Source organism: Macaca mulatta, chromosome X (assembly GCF_049350105.2).
Source record: "Macaca mulatta isolate MMU2019108-1 chromosome X, T2T-MMU8v2.0, whole genome shotgun sequence".
NCBI classification, from domain to species: Eukaryota; Metazoa; Chordata; class Mammalia; order Primates; family Cercopithecidae; genus Macaca; species Macaca mulatta.
Window position 1 is genome coordinate 70,177,102 of NC_133426.1, and position 19,640 is coordinate 70,196,741.

The window sequence follows — 19,640 nt, forward strand, 5'->3', positions numbered from 1 at the left end:
AATAATAATAATACCTATATCAAAAAGTTGCTATGAGGAGTAAACAAGTGAGTACGTGTAAAACTTTTAGCACAATGCCTGGCATATGTTAGCTCTGATAATAGTGATTAGCTGTTGGGTGGAAGTAGAGGTAGGGTTGAGGGGATTGCAGAAAGGACCACTAAGGATGATGAAGGACTTTACCAAACCTGATGCAGACCATGTGGACTGACACCCATACATGATAGGTGCAGACTATAAAAACACTTGTGTGGGCAGCTGGCAAGATGGCCAAATAGGAAAAGCTCAGGTCTGCAGTTCCCAGCGAGATCAACACAGAAGGCAGATGATTTCTGCATTTCCAACTGAGGTACAAGACTCATCTCATTGGGACTTGTTAGACAGTGGGTGCACCCACAGAGGGTGAGCAGAAGCAGGATGGGGCTTCACCTCACCTGTGAAGCTCAAGGGGTTGGGTAATTCCCTCCCCTAGCCAAGGGAAGCCATGAGGGACTGTGCCATAAGGAATGATGCATTCCAAACTAGATACTACACTTTTCCCATGGTCTTCACAAGATGTAGACCATGCGATTCCTTCTGGTACCTATGCCACAAGAGCCCTGGGTTTCAAGCACAAAACTGGGTGGCTGTTTGGGCAGACACTGAGCTAGCTGCAGGAGTTTCTTTTCATATCACAGTGGTGCCTAGAATGCCAGCAAGACAGAACCATTTACTCCCCTGGAGAGGGGGCTGAAGCCAGGCAGCCAAGGAATCCCACCCCCAAGGAGCCCAGCAAACTAAGACCCACTGGCATGAAACTCTTGCTGGCAGCACAGCAGTCTGAAGTCGACCTGGGATGCTCCAGCTTGGTGGGGATAGGGGTATCCACCATTACTGAGGCATGAGTAGGTGGTTTTCCCCTCACAGCATAAACAAAACCACTGGGAAGTTCAAACAGGGCTTGAACCCACTGCAGCTTGGCAAAGCTGCTGTAGCCAGGCCACCTCTCTAGATTACTCCTCTCTGGACAGGACACCTCTGCAAAAAGGCAGCAGCCCCAGTCAGAGGATTTTAGATAAAACTCCCATCTCCTTGGGACAGAGCATCTGGGGGCAAGAACGGCTGTGGGTGCAGCTTCAGCAGACTTAACCTTTCCTGCCTACCAGCTCTGAAGGAAGCACTCGAGCTCTGCTAAGGGACAGACTGCCTCCTCAAATGGGTCCCTTACCCGCATGTCTCCTGACTGGGAGACACCTCCCAGCAGGGGTTGACAGACACCTCATATAGGAGAGCTCTGACTGGCATCTGGCAGGTACCCCTCTGGAACAAAGCTTCCAGAGGAAGGAACAGGCAGCAATCTTTGCTCTTCTGCACACTCTGCTGGTGATACCCAGGCAAACAGGGTCTGGAGTGAACATCCAGCAAACTCCAGCAGACCTGCAGCAGACGGGCCTGTTAGAAGAAAAACTAATAAACAGAAAGGAATAGTATCAACATCAACAAAAAGGATGTCCACACCAAAACCACATCTGAAGATCACCAACATCAAAGACCAAAGGTAGATAAATCCACAAAGATGGGGAGAAACCAGCACAAAAAGGCTGAAAATTGCAAAAACCAGAACGCCTCTTCTTCTCCAAAGGATCACAACTCCTCACCAGCAAGGGAAGAAAACTGGACGGAGAATGAATTTGACAAATTGACAGAAGTAGGGTTCTGAAGGTGGGGAATAACAAACTCCTCCGAGCTAAAGGAGCATGTTCTATTCCAATGCAAGGAAGCTAAGAACCTTGAAAAAAGGTTAGGCGAATTGCTAACTAGAATAACCAATTTAGAGAAGAACATAAATGACTTGATGGGGCTAAAAAACACAGCATGAGAACTTCGTGAAGCATACACAAGTATCAATAGCTGAATTGATCAAGCAGAAGAAAGGGTATCAGAGATTGAAAATTCACTTAATGAAATAAAGTGAGAAGACAAGATGAGAGAAAAAAGAATGAAAAGGAACGAACAAAGCCTCCAAGAAATATGGGACAATGTGAAAAGACCAAACCTACATTTGATTAGTGTACCTGAAAGTGACGGGGAGAATGGAACCAAGCTGGAAAACACTCTTCATGATATTATCCAGGAGAACTTCCCCCAAAATAGCAAGACAGGACAACATTCAATTTCAGGAAATACAGAGAACACCACAAAGATACTCTTCGAGAAGAGCAACCCCAAGACACATAATCATCAGATTCGCCAAGATTGAAATGAAGGAAAACACGTTAAGGGGGGCCAGAGAGAGAGATCGGGTTACCCACAAAGGGAAGCCCATCAGACTAACAGCGGATCTCTCTGCAGAAACCCTACAGCAGAAAAGCCAGAAGAGAGTGGGGGCCAATATTCAACATTCATAAAGAGAAGAATTTTCAACCCAGAATTTCATATCCAGCCACACTATACTTCATAAGCGAAGGAGAAATAAAATTCTTTACACACAAGCAAATGCTGAGAGATTTGGTCAACACTAGGCCTGCCTTACAAGAGCTCCTGAAGGAAGCACTAAACATGGAAAGGAACAACCTGTACCAGCCACTGCAAAAAACATACCAAACTGTAAAGACCATCGACACTATGAAGAAACTGCATCAACTAACAGCCAAAATAACCAGCTAGCATCATAATGACAGCATCAAATTCACACATAACAATATTAACCTTAAATGTAAACAGGATAAATGCCCCAATTAATAGAAATAGACTGGAAAATTAGATAAAGAGTCAAAACCCATTGGTTTACTTTATTCAGGAGACCCATCTCATGTACAAAGACACACATAGGCTCAAAATAAAGGGATGGAGAAATATTTACCAAGAAAATAGAAAGCAAAAAAAGCAGGTGTGACAATCCTAGTCTCTGATAAAACAGACTTTAAACCAACAAAGAAAAAGGAAAACAAGAGCATTACATAGTGATAAAGGGATCAATGCAACAAGAAGTGCTAACTATCCTAAATATATATGCACCCAATACAGGAGCACCCAGATTCAGAAAGCAAGTTCTTAGAGACCTATAAAGAGACTTAGACTCCCACACAAAAATAGTGGGAGACTTTAAAATGCCACTATCAATATTAGACAGATCAACGAGACAGAAAATTAACAAAGATATTCAGGACTTGAACTCAGCTCTGGACCAAGTGGACCTAATAGACATCTAAAGAACTCTCCACTGCAAATCAACAGAATATACATTCTTAGCACCACATCAGATGTATTCAAATATTGACCACGTAATTGGAAGTAAAACACTCCTCAGCAAATGTGAAAGAACAGAAATCATAACAGTCTCTCAGACCACAGTGCAATTAAATGAGAACTTAGGACTAAGAACCTCACTCAAAATCACACAACTACATGGACACTGAGCAACCTGCTCCTGAATGACTACTGGGTAAATAACGAAATTAAGGCAGATATAAAGATGTTCTTCGAAACCTATCAGAACAAAGATACAACGTACCAGACTCTCTGGAACACAGATAAGCAGCATTTAGAGGGAAAATTATAGCACCAAATGCCCACAAGAGAAAGCAGGAAAGATCTGAAATCGACACCCTAACATCACAATTAAAAGAACTAGAGAAGCAAGAACAAACAAATTCAAAAGCTAGCAGAAGAAAAGAAATAACTAAGATCAGAGCAGAACTGATAAAGGTAGAGACACGAAAAACCCTTAAAAAAATAAATGAAACCAGGCGCTGGTTTTCTGTAAAGATCAACAGAATAGATAGGCCACTAGCCAGACTAATAAAGAAGAAAAGAGAGAAGAATCAAATAGATAGAATACAAAATGATAAAGGGGATAGTACCACTGACCCCACAGAAATACAAACTAACATCAGAGAATACTAGAAACACCTCTATGCAAATAAACTCAGAAATCTAGAAGAAATGGATAAATTTCTGGACATATACACCCTCCCAAGTCTAAAACAGGAAGAAGTCGAATCCCTGAGCAGACCAATAACAAGTTCTGAAATTCAGGCAGTAATTAATAGCATACCAACCACAAAAAGTCCAGGACAAGATGTATTCACAGCCAAATTCTACCAGAGGTACAAAAAGGAGCTGGTAGCATTCCTTCTGAAACTGTTCCAAACAATAGAAAAAGAGGGAATCCTACCTAACTCATTTTATGAGACGAGTACCATCCTGATACCAAAACCTGGCAGAGACACAACAAAAAAAGAAAATTTCAGGCCAATATCCCTGATGAACATCAGTGTGAAAATCCTCAGCAAAATACTGGCAAACCGAATCCAGCAGCGCATCAAAAAGCTTATCCACCACAATCAAGTCAGCTTCATCCCTGGGATGCAAGTCTGGTTCAACGTACACAAATCAATAAATGTAATCCATCACATCAACAGAACCAATGACAAAAAACATGATTATCTCAACAGATGCAGAAAAGTCCTTTGATAAAATTCAACACCTCTTCATGCTAAAAACTCTCAATAAACTAGGTAATGATGGAACATAATTCAAAATAATGAGAGCTATTTATGACAAACTCACAGCCTATGATATTGAATGGGCAAAAACTGGAAGCATTACCTTTGAAAAATGGCACAAGACAAAGATGCCCTCTCTCACCACTCCTATTCAACACAATATTGGAAGTTCTGGCTAGGGCAATCAGGCAAGAGAAAGAAATAAAGGATATTTAAATAGGAAGAGAGGAAGTCAAACTGTCTCTCTTTGCAGATGATATGATTGTATACTTAGCAAACCCCATCATCTCAGCCCCAAAACTCCTGAAGCTGATAAGCAACTTCATCAAAGTCTCAGGTTACAAAATCAAGGTGCAAAAATCACATGCATTCCTATACATCAATAATAGACAAACAGAGAGCCAAATCGTGAGTGAACTCCCATTCACAATTGCTACAAAGAGAGTAAAATACCTAAGAATACAACTTACAAGGGATGTGAAGGACCACTTCAAGGAAAACTACAAACCACTTCTCAAGGAAATAAGAGAGGACTCAAACAAATGGAAATTTGTAGATTCAATGTAATCTACAAATTCAATTGTTGTAATATTGTAATATTCAATTACAATATAAATATAGTAATTTATAGATTCAATGCTATCCCCATCAAACTACCATCGATCTTCTTCACAGAATTAGAAAAAAACTACTTTAAAGTTCATATGGAACCAAGAAAGAGCCCACATAGCCAAGACAATGCTAAGCAAAACGATCAAAGCTGGAGGCATCATGCTACATGACTTCAAACTATACTACAAGGCTACAGTAACCAAAACAGCATGATACTGGTACCAAAACAGAGATATAGACCAATGGAGCAGAACAGAGCCCTCAGAAATAACACCACATATCTACAACCATCTGATCTTTGACAAACCTGACAAAAACAAGAAATGGAGAAAGGATTCCCTATTTAATAAATGGTGCTGGGAAAACTGGTTAGCCATAAGTAGAAAGCTGAAACTGGATCCCTTCCTTACACCTTACACAAAAATTAACTCAAGATAGATTAAAGCCTTAATCATAAGACCTAAAATCATTTAAAAAAAAAAAAACTGGAAGAAAAACGAGGCAATACCATACAGGAGATAGGCATGGGCAAAGACTTCATGACTAAAACACCAAAAGCAATGACAACAAAAGCCAAAATTGAAAAATGGGATCTAAGTAAACTGAAGAGCTTCTGCACAGTAAAAGAAACTATCATCAGAGTGAACAGGCAACCTACAGAATAGGAGAAAATTTTTGCAATCTATCCATCTGACAAAGAGCTAATATCCAGAATCTAGAAGTAACTTAAACAAATTTACAAGAAAAAAAAACCCCATCAAAAAGTGGGCGAAGGATACGAATGGACACTTCTCAAAAGAAGACATTTATGCAGCCAAAAAACAAATTTACAAGAAAAAAAATCAGACTATCCCATCAAAAAGTGGGTGAAAGATATGAACAGACACTTCTCAAAAGAAGACATTTATGCAGCCAACAGACACATGAAAAAATGCTCATCATCACTGGCTATCAGAGAAATGCAAATCAAAACCACAATGAGATACCCTCTCACACCAGTTAGAATGGTGATCATTATAAAGTCAGGAAACAACCAATGCTGGAGAGGATGTAGAGAAATAGGAATGCTTTTACACTGTTGGTGGGACTGTAAACTAGTTCAACCATTGTGGAAGACAGTGTGGCGATTCCTCAAGGATTTAGAACTAGAAATTGACTCAGCCATTCCATTACTGAGTATATACCCAAAGGATTATAAATCATGCTGCTATAAAGACCCATGCACATGTATGTTTATTGCGACACTCTTCTCAATAGCAAAGACTTGGAACCAATCCAAATGTCCATCAATTATAGACTGGATAAAGAAAATGTGGCACATACACACCATGGAATACTATGCAGCTATGAAAAAGGATGAGTTCATGTCCTTTGCAGGGATATGGATGAAACTGGAAACCATCATTCTCAGCAAACTAACACAAGAACGGAAAACTAAACAGCGTGTGTTCTCACTCATACGTGGGAGTTGAACAATGAGAACACATAGACACAGGGAGGGGAATATCACATACTGGGGCCTGTTGGGGTTGGGGGCTAGGGGAGGGATAGCATCAGGAGAAATACCCAATGTAGATGACGGGTTGATGGGTGCAGCAAACCACCATGTCATGTGTATACCTATGTAACAAACCTGCACATTCTGCACATCTATCCCAGAACTTAAAGTATAATTTTAAAAAGTTAAAAAAAAAAAAGACTTGTTTGCATGCATTGACACAGACACACAGAGTGGTCTCACAAACCCTTAGTCTCTATCAGCAGCCAGGTTTGCTGGTTGCTTCACTCCTATGAGGAATCTGTGCCTGTCACAGAATAAGGTGCCTGAGGCCAGGAGGAGAAGGGTGCCCTGGATTGTGGCAGCAACTATTAGAAGCAGTGAAAATATCCCAACCCCAAACCCCAGAGCCTAGATTGAGACATTCTCATGAAACCCTGGCAGCCACACAAATTAAATCCAGGCAGGCATAAGACAACGTGTTTATTTTTCTTCACTTTTTCTCTCCTTTTGTGCTATGATTCTTTTGTGAGCCTCCCTCTAGAACCTCTCAGGGTGTTTAGGTTTATTTTATATTCTTGAAGAGAAGGAAAGCAGTAAAGGGAAGGATACAGTGGGGGAAGCATTTGTTTTATTTATTTATTCAAATAATATTTATTGCATACCTTCTATGTGTTAGGCACTGTTCCTGTTCCAGGAATTGGGGATATTTTGGTGAATAAAACTGTCAAAATCCTTGCTCTTATGGTGCTTATATTCTAGCAGGGAGAGACAAATGACAAACAAATAAAATATATAGTATGTCAGATGGTTATAACTGCTACTGACGGGAAAAGCAGAGAGGGTGGGGAAACGTATTATGCAATTTTTAAAAGGATGGTCAGGGTAAGTCTCATTGAGAAGATGACTCATAAACAATACTTGAGCAAGGTGAGATGCCAGCCATGCAGACATCTGAAAACAGAATGTTCCAGACGAAAGGAATAGCCAGCAAGGCCTTAAGGCCGGCATGTTCCAGGCAACTCTAAAGAAGAGTGGGGAGGCTGGTGCGACTGAAGTGGAATGAGCACTGAACTATAGTAGAATATAAGGTCACTGAGGTAATGGGGACCTGATCATGTAAGGTCTTAAATATCATTGTGAGAATTGAGCATTTACTCTTAGTGAGATGGGAGACAATTGAAGGATTCTGAGCACAAGAGTGACATGTGACATGATTTGACTTAAGTTTCAATACACTCACAGAGGATGTTGTATAAAGAATCGACTGTAGGACGTTAAGGGAGGAAACAGAGCAGTAAGGAGGATAATGTAGCATTCCTAGATAACAGTAGTTTAGACCAGAGTGATAGCAGGGGAGGTGGTGAGAAGTAATCAATTTTAAATATATTTTGAAGGTAGAACCAACAGGATTACCCGAGGGATTAGATGTGGGATGTGGAAGAAAATGAGCCATAAGGCTTTTACTCTGAGCATCTGGAAGGAAGCATCTGGAATTTGCTATAAATTGGAGGAGAGAGGGAAAAGTACCGAAGAACTTGATCTTGGTTTTTGTATCAGGAGTTCAGTTTGGGACATATTAAGTTTGTAATGCCTGTTAGATATGCAAGTGGAGAGGTTAAGTAGTCAGTTCGAGATACATGTTGAAGGAAAAGGCCAGGCTGGACATATAAATTTGGGAGACATTAGCTTTTACTTAATGAGTCTAAATGAGGTCACCAAGGAAGGAAATACATCGGAAGAAAAGAAGAGGTCCAATGACTAACGCCTGAAGACTTCTAACATTTAGAGGTTGGGGAGGTGAGAAGAAAATAGCAAAGAACTCTGAGAAGGAGCAATCAGTGAGGTGGCAGTGAAACTAGGAGAGTCTTGAAAGCCAAGGAAGTCTAGGAATCCAAGGAAGAAAGAGTTTCAAGGAGCAAAGGTGGTCAGCTTTGTCAAGTGCTGATAAGAGGAATTCTTTTGTGGTTGAGAAGGGGTCCAGCCCCATGGAAAGCTGATACAATGGTGGTATGTGTTCTCAAGGGATAGGGAAGGTTGACAACTCCTTGAGTGGCTTGTACAGAGGCAGTGTGGCATTCAGGTTCTAGGCTGAAAGGCACACTAACCTAGGCAAGATTGGCCAGTGATTCTGTGTGTATGGTGTGTCATCTGAGGCATTTAATACAGACAGCAGAGCAGATGGAGCAGTGAACCTCACTGGAAAACCTGGCCAACCAGTCACAGATGTAGAGAAAGTGGCTACTCATAGGGTACAATCAGAAGCATGTTAGAGCGGTCTCTGTTTCCAAACATACTTTCACCATTTCAACATCAGATTCTAGGCTTTCTTTTTTTTCTTTTTATTTATTTATTTTTTATTTTTTATTTTTATTATTACTATACTTTAAGTTCTAGGGTACATGTGCACAATGTGCAGGTTTGTCACATATGTATACTTGTGCCATGTTAGTGTGCTGCACCCATCAACTCGTCATTTACATTAGATATAACTCCCAATGCAATCCCTCCCCCCTCCCCTGTCCCCCCTCCCCATGACAGACCCCGATGTGTGATGTTCCCCTTCCCGAGTCCAAGTGATCTCATTGTTCAGTTCCCACCTATGAGTGAGAACATGCAGTGTTTGGTTTTCTGTTCTTGCGATAGTTTGCTGAGAATGATGGTTTCCAGCTGCATCCATGTCCCTACAAAGGACACAAACTCATCCTTTTTTACGGCTGCATAGTATTCCATGGTGTATATGTGCCACATTTTCTTAATCCAGTCTGTCACTGATGGACATTTGGGTTGATTCCAAGTCTTTGCTATTGTGAATACTTATTTATCTGACAAGCACTTATGTGTTAAGAACTTTTCTAAGCATTTACAAATAACAACTTAGTGAATCTGCACAACAACCCTGTGAGGTAAGTTCTATACTTATCCCTTTTTTACAGATGAAGAAATGGAGGCAAAGAAAGGCTAAGGACCTTGCTCAATTGCACATAGTAAGAAGTAGAACCCAGACTCAATAATAATAATAATAATAATAATAATAATAATAATAAAGAAGTAGAGTCCAGACTCTAACTCTGCTGTCTCCAGTGTCCATGCTTTTAGCATTTACACCTAGGCACTGGCCAACTACAGTGTAAGCCAAATTCTGCCTACGGCCTGTTTCTGTATGTTTTTGTACTTTTCTATAGGGTCGTTTTAAAAGAAAAGAAAAACATGCAACATGCACCTAGTTTGGTCCATAAAGCCTAAACTATTTACTGTCTGGCCCTTCACTGAAAAAGTTTATCATCCCCTGCTTAGCACTGTAAAATGGGCAAGACAATACCTCTAATTAGTTTGTGGGTAGATCAAATGATGTAATTTATAGGAAGTGCTGGTAGGTATTCAAAAAACAACAGATTTTATGATTAATTTTATACTCCTTCTGCCATTAGCTCTTTGCTTCCTGCACTCTCCCCCAAAGGAATTCCTCTTAGATTTGACTCATTCCCAGCCCTCATGTTTCCCTCAGCCTTTCCTGAAAAGTTACCATAGACAGCCATACCAATCATTATTTGTTAAACATATACATTAAAAGAATAATTTAGTAGGAATTTCAGTAGCTTTAAAATACCTAAGTGAATTGGACGAAGCACGTAGGTTCTAACTAAGGAAGTCTTGGCAACAAATGCTAAATAATCCACTAGATGTTTTTCCCAAATGGCAATTGTAGAGTTAGCAAATAAATATGTAATGGGTTATATCCCCTAAAAAGTAAAATTTGAAATAAGCATTAAAATTTTTTAAAGCAAGTAATATTTCATTTGGTTATTAGATATAAGGAAAAATTATAGAACATCAGAACCTGAAGACTCCATAGAAATTCTCTAGGCAAATACCTCAGATTAAAGATTGGAAATGTGAATCCCAGAGACAGAAGGATACTTGCAAATGGCCACACAGCAAATTGAGCTAGAATCCTGTTCTCCTAATGTAGTGTTCTTTCCATTACAACAGTGCTTGGAAACTAGTTATGTGGGGCTGGATTCTACGTTTAGTTTGTCCCACATAATGTAAAAATGAAGTTGATCCATTATTTAAAAAGCAAAATATTATGTAAGAAAATCTGGATTTCCAAATTCCATTGAAGAAAATCAGAAGATCTGGCCATTTAGGAAAATGAACTAGAACTGGGTAGTGGCTTCATTTAGACATAGCATGTGATCTCTAGTTTGACATAATCTCCACCACTCTTTTTTTTTTTTTTTTTTTTTCTTTTTTTTTTGGGAGATGGAGTCTTGCTCTGTCACCCAGGCTGGAGTGCAGTAGCATGATCTCGGCTCACTGACACCACTGCCTTCCGGGTTCAAGCAATTCTCCTGTCTCAGCCTCCCAAGTAGCTGGGACCACAGGTGCATGCTACCATGCCTGGTTAATTTTTGTATTTTTAGTAGAGAAGGGGTTTCACTATATTGGTCAGGCTGGTCTCGAACTTTTAACCGCGGGTGATCCACCCGTCTCAGCCCTCCAAAGTGCCGGGATTACAGGTGTGAGCCACTGCGCCCAGCCCCACCACTCTCAAATGCATCTACCCTGCAATGTCTTTGTCTCTCATGTAACTTACCAATCAACTCTATTTAAGATTTTGCAGTTGACTTTCCCTACCCTACACCTTGCAGCATTTTCCCAAACAAGGGGTGAAAGCTCCCTTCTGAGGGTTCCCAGGAGGACCATGGGCTGAGGCATCATAGCCATGGACTATGGTAAGACACTAGTTTTTCATTCTTGATTGTTGTAGTAGAGAGACTACTAGTTGCCCACTGAAAACCAAATTTCCCTGAAAGCTGTCATGCACCATTTTTGTTTTTCCCACTGTTTTCAATGGGGATATGACAACTGGAGGTTCACTAGCCATCCTGTGACCTTCAGGATAAAAACCATGGTATGAAGTTACCATACCAACCCTGAACAGCCTATCTCTAGATCTTTCTTACATAATATAAAAATAAATGTCTGCCTCATTTAGGCCACATTTATATCCCATTTCTGTTACTAGCAGCCAAATGTAATTCCTAATATATAAAACAAGCATGAAAGTTCTTGGCCTTGCGGTGGCAAAAATAAGTAAATCATATAACTACTTAACATCTGCGTGCTTCAGTCTCCTTGTATGTAAAATGGAAATAGTAATACTCTCTACTTCAGAGGATTATTAAGTGAGTTTGATACATGTGAGGATTAAATAAATTTAATACATATAAAATACTTAAAATAGTGCCTGACACAGGGTGTGGTAGTTATAATAAAGACCCCCTCCCCCCATCCACCAAACATATTCACATACTACTAATCCCTAGAAACTGTGAATATGTTAGGTTACATGGCAAAGAGGAATGGGGAATTAGAGTAGCAGATGGGATTAAAGTTGTTAATCAGTGACCTTTAAAATAGGGAGATTATCCTGGATCACCCAGGTGGTCCCAATGTAATTGCAAAGGTACTTAAATGTGAAGGAAGCAGCAGAGTTAGTTTCAGAGTACTGCAATATGAGAAAGACTTGACTAGCCATTGCTGGCTTTGAAGATGGAAGGGAGCCATGAGTCAAGGAATGCTAGCAGCCTCTAGAAGCTGGAAAAAGCAGGAAAGTTTCTCCTCTAGAGCCTCCAGAAAAGAATGCAATCTTGTTGACACCTTAATTTTAGCCACTAAGATAAATTTTGGAATTTTGACTTCCAGAACTGTAAGATAATAAATGTTTGTTGTTTTAAGCCATCAAATTTGTGGTAATTTCTTCAGGAACAATAGGAAGCTAATATGCATTGTAAATGCTCTATAAATGATAAATATAAAACTAAATAACTCAATCTCAGTTTGTATTTGCAGAAAAGAATGAAGACATTTTTCATTTGATATTTGCAAACTAGTCCCATTTTATAGCTGGGGAAACTAAGGTTCAGAAACAAGTAATGACTTACCTAAATTCAGCCAGTGAGTTAGCAGCAGGATGCTTTCTCCTTACTTGCTACCAGCAGCTGCCTGGCTACCCTGTAACTTGTGTTTCCAGCTCCAGCAGTGGCAATTTTGCAGACAGACGCCCACATCTGCTGTAACTAAAGTGTGATAATTGGTTGCTAAGCCATGCAATCGGTTGCTAGGCTCCTTTCCCCCTTTCAGGCTCCAACACACTTCAGCAACTGGAAGTTAATAATCTGCCAGCAAATTGAATTTGGTGAAAAGATCAGACAGCGTGTTAATCGAGAACCAGGCGATCCAGGCTCACCTCAGAGGACTGTGTGAGCTTCTACCAAGTACACTCCCTGCGTGGGCTGCGGTTTCCATACCAGATACATGAACTCTTGGACCTCTATGTATCTAAAGGGGGCTAGATATATTTCTTTGAGCTGCTAATGAATATCTTCATGCCTTTCCCTGAGCATTTCTCTGTCTCAAATGCCCTAAGCTTGATTGTGTTTCACAGAGTGTTGTAATTAAAGGGGTGATTATAGATGGGTGGTGGAGGCCTTATTGCATAGGGCAGATGTTGTCACCCAGGGCTGTACATGAGAATCACCTGGGGAACTTTGCAAAGACCCAGATGCTGGAGACCCATCCCAAATATTCTAATTTAATTGGTTTGGATGGGGCCTAAACATGGGTATTAAAATGAAAACAAACACAAAATCTCCCCAGGTAACTCTCATGTGCAGCCAGAGGTGCTCTCCCCTGAGCACTGCTGGAGAAGTCAATCAGCAAAGAGACCTGGAGCACAAAGCCCAGCTTTGCTACTTACTATTTGTGCAACCATGATAAATTGCTCAAATCCTCTGGGCTATAGCTTCCCTGTCTATAAAAGAGGGAAGACAATACCCCCATAGTATAACACTGCCACAGGGATTAAATGAGTTAGAACACATAAAGCACTTAGGAACAAGCAGTGTCCGGGCAAATGAAATTATTGATTTGTAGCACTTAGAACTGCTTCTAGCAGTACTCAACAAATGCTAGCTATTATTACATTAACAACACATTTAATAGATGTTTATTTTTAATGTATATTTAAGAACAGATAACTAAATCAATTTACAGCACTAGAATAAAACTCTGTTTTTAAATTATTAAACTTTCCAAAATTGAGTCACTTTAGGGAAAATAGTAAGCAAAATGATGTCTGTAAATGACAGAAATTATTGTGTTTGAAAAACACTGACCTAACCTCTTCCCATCCTTCCTCTCCTCACTAACTCCGTATTCCTAATCCTACCTCTTTTTCCAAGCCCAGAATAGCATAGTTGCCACCTTCACTGGAAAATGCCCTCTGATCTCCTCACCTGGAAATGTGTTTCTCCTCTGGATTCCCACAGTTTTTTTTTTTTTTTTTCTCTCTTATATATGCATCTCAAACTTGACTTGGCCAGTAAAAGCTCTTGAGTCTCACTGGTTTCAGTCCCCTCCCCCACCCCATGTTCCCCATTTCTTTAATTAGCAGTGCCACCATTCATGTAGTTGATGGGGACAAAATCTAGCAGTAATCCTTGATTTCTCACTTTCCCTCACATTCCCTACCTACTCTGTCTGCAAAGCCTGTTGTTTTACCTTCTAAATATATCCAGTCACTGGCCACTTTCCATCCACCTTGCTCTAAACCAACACCTTCTCTCACTTGAATATTACAATAGCCTTCTCATTGAGCTTCTGGCTCCCTTGACCCCTACAGACCATTCCACACACAGAAACCAAAGAGCCATTTACATTATGCCACTGCCTAGCCCAAATCTTTCCAGTACATTCTCATTACAGAATAAAATCCGAACTTTTTATTATAGCTTCCAAGGCTCTTGCAGGATCCTGCCAACCTCTTTGACTTCATTTGATTACCACTCCTCCCTCCCAACAGCTATGAGCACATGGACTTCCTTAAGGGTCTAAATGACCTTTTTCCAAAAACCAAAGGAGAGCCATTTAAAGAAGTTTGCTTATATTTACATTTCAAACACACTACTGGCTGAAGTGTGGAGAATAGATATATAGGGGCTGTGAAGGTAGACAGTTGGGAAGGTTTCACTACCCATAGGCTTGGCTGGAGGAAAGACAAGAGTTCAAATGCCAACTCTAACACCTACTAGCTTTGTGATGTTGTGTCTCCGCTCTTAAAACTTACATTATTTGTTTGTAGTGGTAACTCATGTAACCTTTCTAATTCTCAATTTCCTTTTGTCAAATGGGGATTTAAAAATATAGTCCCTGACTCTCAGGGTTATTGGGAAGATTAAAGACATTGTTTATTTGTAATGACTGTTATCACAATGTCTGATAGCACTCAATAAATGTTCATTATTTTACCAATCCAGGCTTTATGAACAGAAAAGAATATAAAGCGAATGTATTTAGGCAGTATTTTATGAGAGATGAGCAGAATAGACTCTGAGGCCAGACTGTCTGAGTTGTGAATCCTTTCCCTTCCAAATCTCATGTTGAAATGTGATCCTCAATGTTGAAGGCAGAACCTAGTGGGAGATGTATGGGTCATGGGGGCAGATCCCTCATGAATGGCTTGGTGCCTTCCCCACAGAAATGAGTTCACAAGAGATCTGGTTGTTAAAAAGAGTCTGGGATCCCCTCTCTTGCTCCTTCTCTAGCCATATGACATGCCTGCTTCCCCTTTGCCTTCTGCCATGAATAAAAGTTTCTTGGGCCTCAACAGAAGTCAAGCAGTTGCCAATGCCATGCTTGTACAGCCTGCAGAACTGTGAGCCAAAAACTGCCCAACATCAGGAATTAATTTATAGCAACACAAATAGGCTAATACACCCTACCATTTACTAGCCCGTAGAACCCTGGTCACAATATATAACCTCCCAGTGCCTCATTTATCTCATGTGTAAATGGGTATGATAACAAATGCACCTATCTCCATAGAGTAGTTGTAAGGATTAAGTGAATTAATATGCATACATTGCTTTGGTGTTTGACCCATAGTAAATGGTGCAATAAACTCAGTAAGCATTTAACAGGAAAATAATATTAACTATTTTCACTACTGTTGTGGTCTGAGGCATGTCTGCTCCATTCTACTCAGTCAGTGATTTTATTTGCCCATTTTTTAAATCATCATAGATTCAAATTTCTTACAGACTCAACTCATTTCAGTTAGCTGTTACCTTTTGTTTTCATGTGTGTGTAAGTTTTTGTTTTATTTTTTCACCTGTCACTATTTGGCCAGTGGGGGCACTTTTCAGGCTGGATTGTCATTAAACAACAAAATTACCTTACAACTCTAAAAAGACCCTTTATGAAAGCTTGTAGTATAGTATTTACAAGCATGCATTCCAAAATCAAACTACCTAGGTTCAAATCCTAGATCTGCCACTTACTGACTGTGTGACATACAGCAAGTGATTTCACCTGTTTGTGCATCAATGTCACCTCTGTTCGACAAGCATGAAGATGATACTAGTATTTACCCCCTAGAATTGTGAGAACTAATTCATGTGAAGCTTACAGAATAGCATCTGACAAGGAGTAACACTACAACAGTGTCAGCTATCATTATTAAAAACATGTAGCCCAATATAGATACTCAATACAGAGAGTTAATATTACTATTATCATTCATACATACATATCACTTTATAATTTTTTACTCATTTTGACATTCATTATCTCATCTGAGTTATACCATGGTCCTGCTGAACAACCAAAAAAGAGATTATCAATTCCAGTTTACAGATGGGAAACTAAGGCTTGACTAAACTCTTTATTCACATTTCTCATGCTTTACATGGTCATTTCAAAATTTTGCATGAAAATCCCAAAACTCCAATGTAAGATTAGGTGTTGTTTACCGCAATGTTATCTTTTAAAAAAAGTTTTTAAGCTAGTAAATTATCTATGATTCCTTTAAGAAAACTGACTGAATAAAAGTACTCTGACCTTATTATTAAATATCAGCTGTAACATAACTACATGAAAGTGTTAAGCTGTAATAGTCAAAAGTAATATGTGGCTGTGAAATCCTTCACTGTATAATAAATTAAAAGGGTGTGTGTGTGTGTGTGTGTGTGTGTGTGTGTGTGTGTGTGTGTATAAGAGAGAGAGAGAGAGAGAGAGAGAGAGAGAGAGAGAGAGAGACCTCCTAATGTCATCCAGAATGTAGCTTGGTGCCATCCTCCACAGATAATCTCAGATATCTAAATCACTAAATAAGGGCCACTAGTCTTATATACACCTTAATTTCCTCAACTTGCATTACAGCTATAGCCAAAACCCCACTGAATCATGTCCCCAGGGAGGGTGCCCCCAATACTTCACCCCAACCTCAGGACACTGCATCTTGTATGACTTCTGTTAGCATATTGCTTTCTCATCCATTTGGTCCCTCACCTCAGGAGCTATACAGGGTAATCATTATTGCATTGCACAGATGAGGAAATGGAGGCCCCCCAAAAGGGGCAGTGATTAGAGCAAGATCTTAACTTATAACCTATAATCTACGTGCTAGGCACAATTCTAGCAACTTTACCTGGAGGAGGAGATCATTGAACCCTCACAATCCAGTGAGATAGGTGTTATTATCATTCCCAATTTATAGACAAAGATACTGAGGTAGAGAGATTAAATATATTGTCTAGATCACACAGATTGGCAGTAACAGAGGGAGGCTCCAAACACAGCAGTTTGTTTTCAGAGCCCACACACTTTTACCACTATGTTTCACAGCAAGCAAATGACAAGGAGAAAACCAGTGATTTTGCCATGCAATCTGCTCCTGCCATAAGGGGGAGGAAAGGCAGTCTTATATGGCAGCCCTATCAGTGGTATCATAAGAAATGATAAGCCCAGGCTGGGGTCCCAAGTAAGCTCTCCTTTCCCCTCCACTGAGAGTCCAGTGAGCCATTCCTGACACTGTCTCACTGGAACACAGGATGGAGACATGGCGCAGCCAGGGTCTTGCTGGCTTTCAGTGGGGAAACAGGTACTATGGGACTGCAGGGGAAAAAGCCTGAAGAGAATGTACTTGGACTCCAGACACTGAATCACTTTGGCCAGTATTTGTGGTCCTTCCAGTTCCCTGGACCCACTATGCCTCTGTGTTTTGTAGACCTGACTGTAGCTTCAGCAGATCTCTGTGAGAAATTCAGCTCAGAACAATAAGGACTTGCATGTCTTTTGCCAAGGATCAACATTGGATTTATTCCCTTAGAGGGACTTGCTAAAATTCTGGTCACTTTATAAATACATACACCAACAGAAACACACACACATCATGGAACTAAAGCTCTGTCACCCACCTCCAGTCTCAAATAAGGGAAAATAAAGATCTTCTCTTACCCTTAACTCAGTCAAAAAATCCCCAGTTTGGGATCCTTTTCTTACTCTTATCAACATCTCCATACTGTGTATCATATCCTAAGGGCCTGGGAAGTCTTCGGCCTGGCCTGTCAGGGCCTTTCCAGCTCTTTTTTCTCCCACTCATTTATAAGGTCAAGCTCAAATGCCATTTTCCTTCACCTTCCTCTGAGCTTGGATGCCTGTCAGGACAGCATTCTGAAGAGGGTTGGAGTTAAATGGAAGGGCAGACAGGTGGGCACAATTTTCACTGCTCTGACACATCCCTTTTGCCAAATTGTAGTTTAAACTAAAACATTCATTAAGTACTATGTCTATGCCAAGCACCTTGTATGCATTCTCTCATTTACCCCTCCCCACATGCTGGGAGGTGAGGAGATTGTTTGTAAATATTCCCTCTACTGGCATGTCAGCTCCACAAGATTAGGGATTTCTTTCTGAAGTGTTCATTGTTGTATTCCAGGTACACAGAAGAGTACCTGACTGGTATGTGTTCAATAAACATTTGTGAATAATGAGTTCCATTTTCTAGGTGAGGAAACTAAGACTCGGAGAACTTAACTGCCTTGTGTAAGGTCACAGGGCTAATATGTAGCGAAATCAAAATTTGAACCGAGGCCGACTAGTCGGGAGCCAACGCTCTTACATGCTACCTGAGAAGTGAGGGACTACTGCAGCCCTTACAATCACATTATATATTCAGGCAACAAACTACTTCTCTTTCTGTGGCCCTTAACAACATACATTGGGTCATTTGTTTACTGCCTGTCAGATTCCAGGCCTACACTCTAAGGCTGTAGGCAATACCTTTCCCTTGCCATTTGTTGCAGTGACGCTCTTAGGTTTTCTAGGCCTCAGATTTTTGCCTGGAGGTGCCTCGTGACCTGCTTCCTTCAATCCTTTGGAGGCTCCATTCCCAATGGTGCATCACTTCATCCTTGGACTCTTGTAAGGAGAAATGATGGCAAGGGCAGTTTCTGATTTCCAGTCTGGACCTGCCCTTGCTGTGTGACCTTGGACAAGTCAGTTCTCTTTTCTGATGTCTCCAGCTCCACTGCTGGGAAGCAGGCAGAAGAAATAATTTTGTGTCCAGATTTAGCAACACAGGATGTAAAAATGAAGACTTTTGTATACTAAATGACAGATTAGGAGCAAAAAAAATAAAATAAAATAAAATAAAATAAAATAAAATAGCCATCATTTCAAAGAAAGGTCAAAAGAAGATTCAAATGAAGAAGCTTAAAATGGGGGTGGGTTGAAGAGGTATCTGCTACTAAAAGTCTAAATGGGCCCTCAGCTACAGTAGGTTTCATATGATAAGCTATTTTGCCATTAAGGTCACCACGCATTTTTTTTCCAGGATAAATCAGGTTTTGACCTGCATATTTGGCCTTGTTGCTCTCTGAGCCTCCCCATCCTACTGCTGAGCAGCTGCTGCTAGATGGGGGAGGCTCGTTCAATCCCTCTTTGCCCCCACATTCCTATCCCTCTCTGAGAGGTGCTTGCTGAGTTCGGTGGTGAGCACTAAGCAGCTGATATGCCTAGTCTATAAGCTGACCCAATTTAGAAGATTTTTTAAAAAACCTGAGAGTGCTGCTTTTTATGCTGCACTACAGTACACAGAGAGACTTGAGCAGAAAGCTTCAAGGTTTTTCAAGTCACTCAAGCAATATTCATTAGGCACCTGCTGTGAGCCAAACATCATGTAGAACACTATGATG

At 40.4% G+C, this 19,640-nt stretch overlaps 1 protein-coding gene across 1 annotated transcript in view; it reads right to left on the minus strand.

Annotated features, from left to right (window-relative positions):
* Positions 1 to 12,647, minus strand: part of ARHGEF9 (Cdc42 guanine nucleotide exchange factor 9) — a 179,421-nt gene extending 166,774 nt beyond the window's left edge. The window contains exon 1 of the mRNA XM_077989670.1: positions 12,549 to 12,647. The gene's annotated coding sequence lies outside the window, so the exon portion shown is untranslated. The remainder of the gene's footprint in view (positions 1 to 12,548) is intronic.
* Positions 12,648 to 19,640: the final 6,993 nt, after the last annotated feature.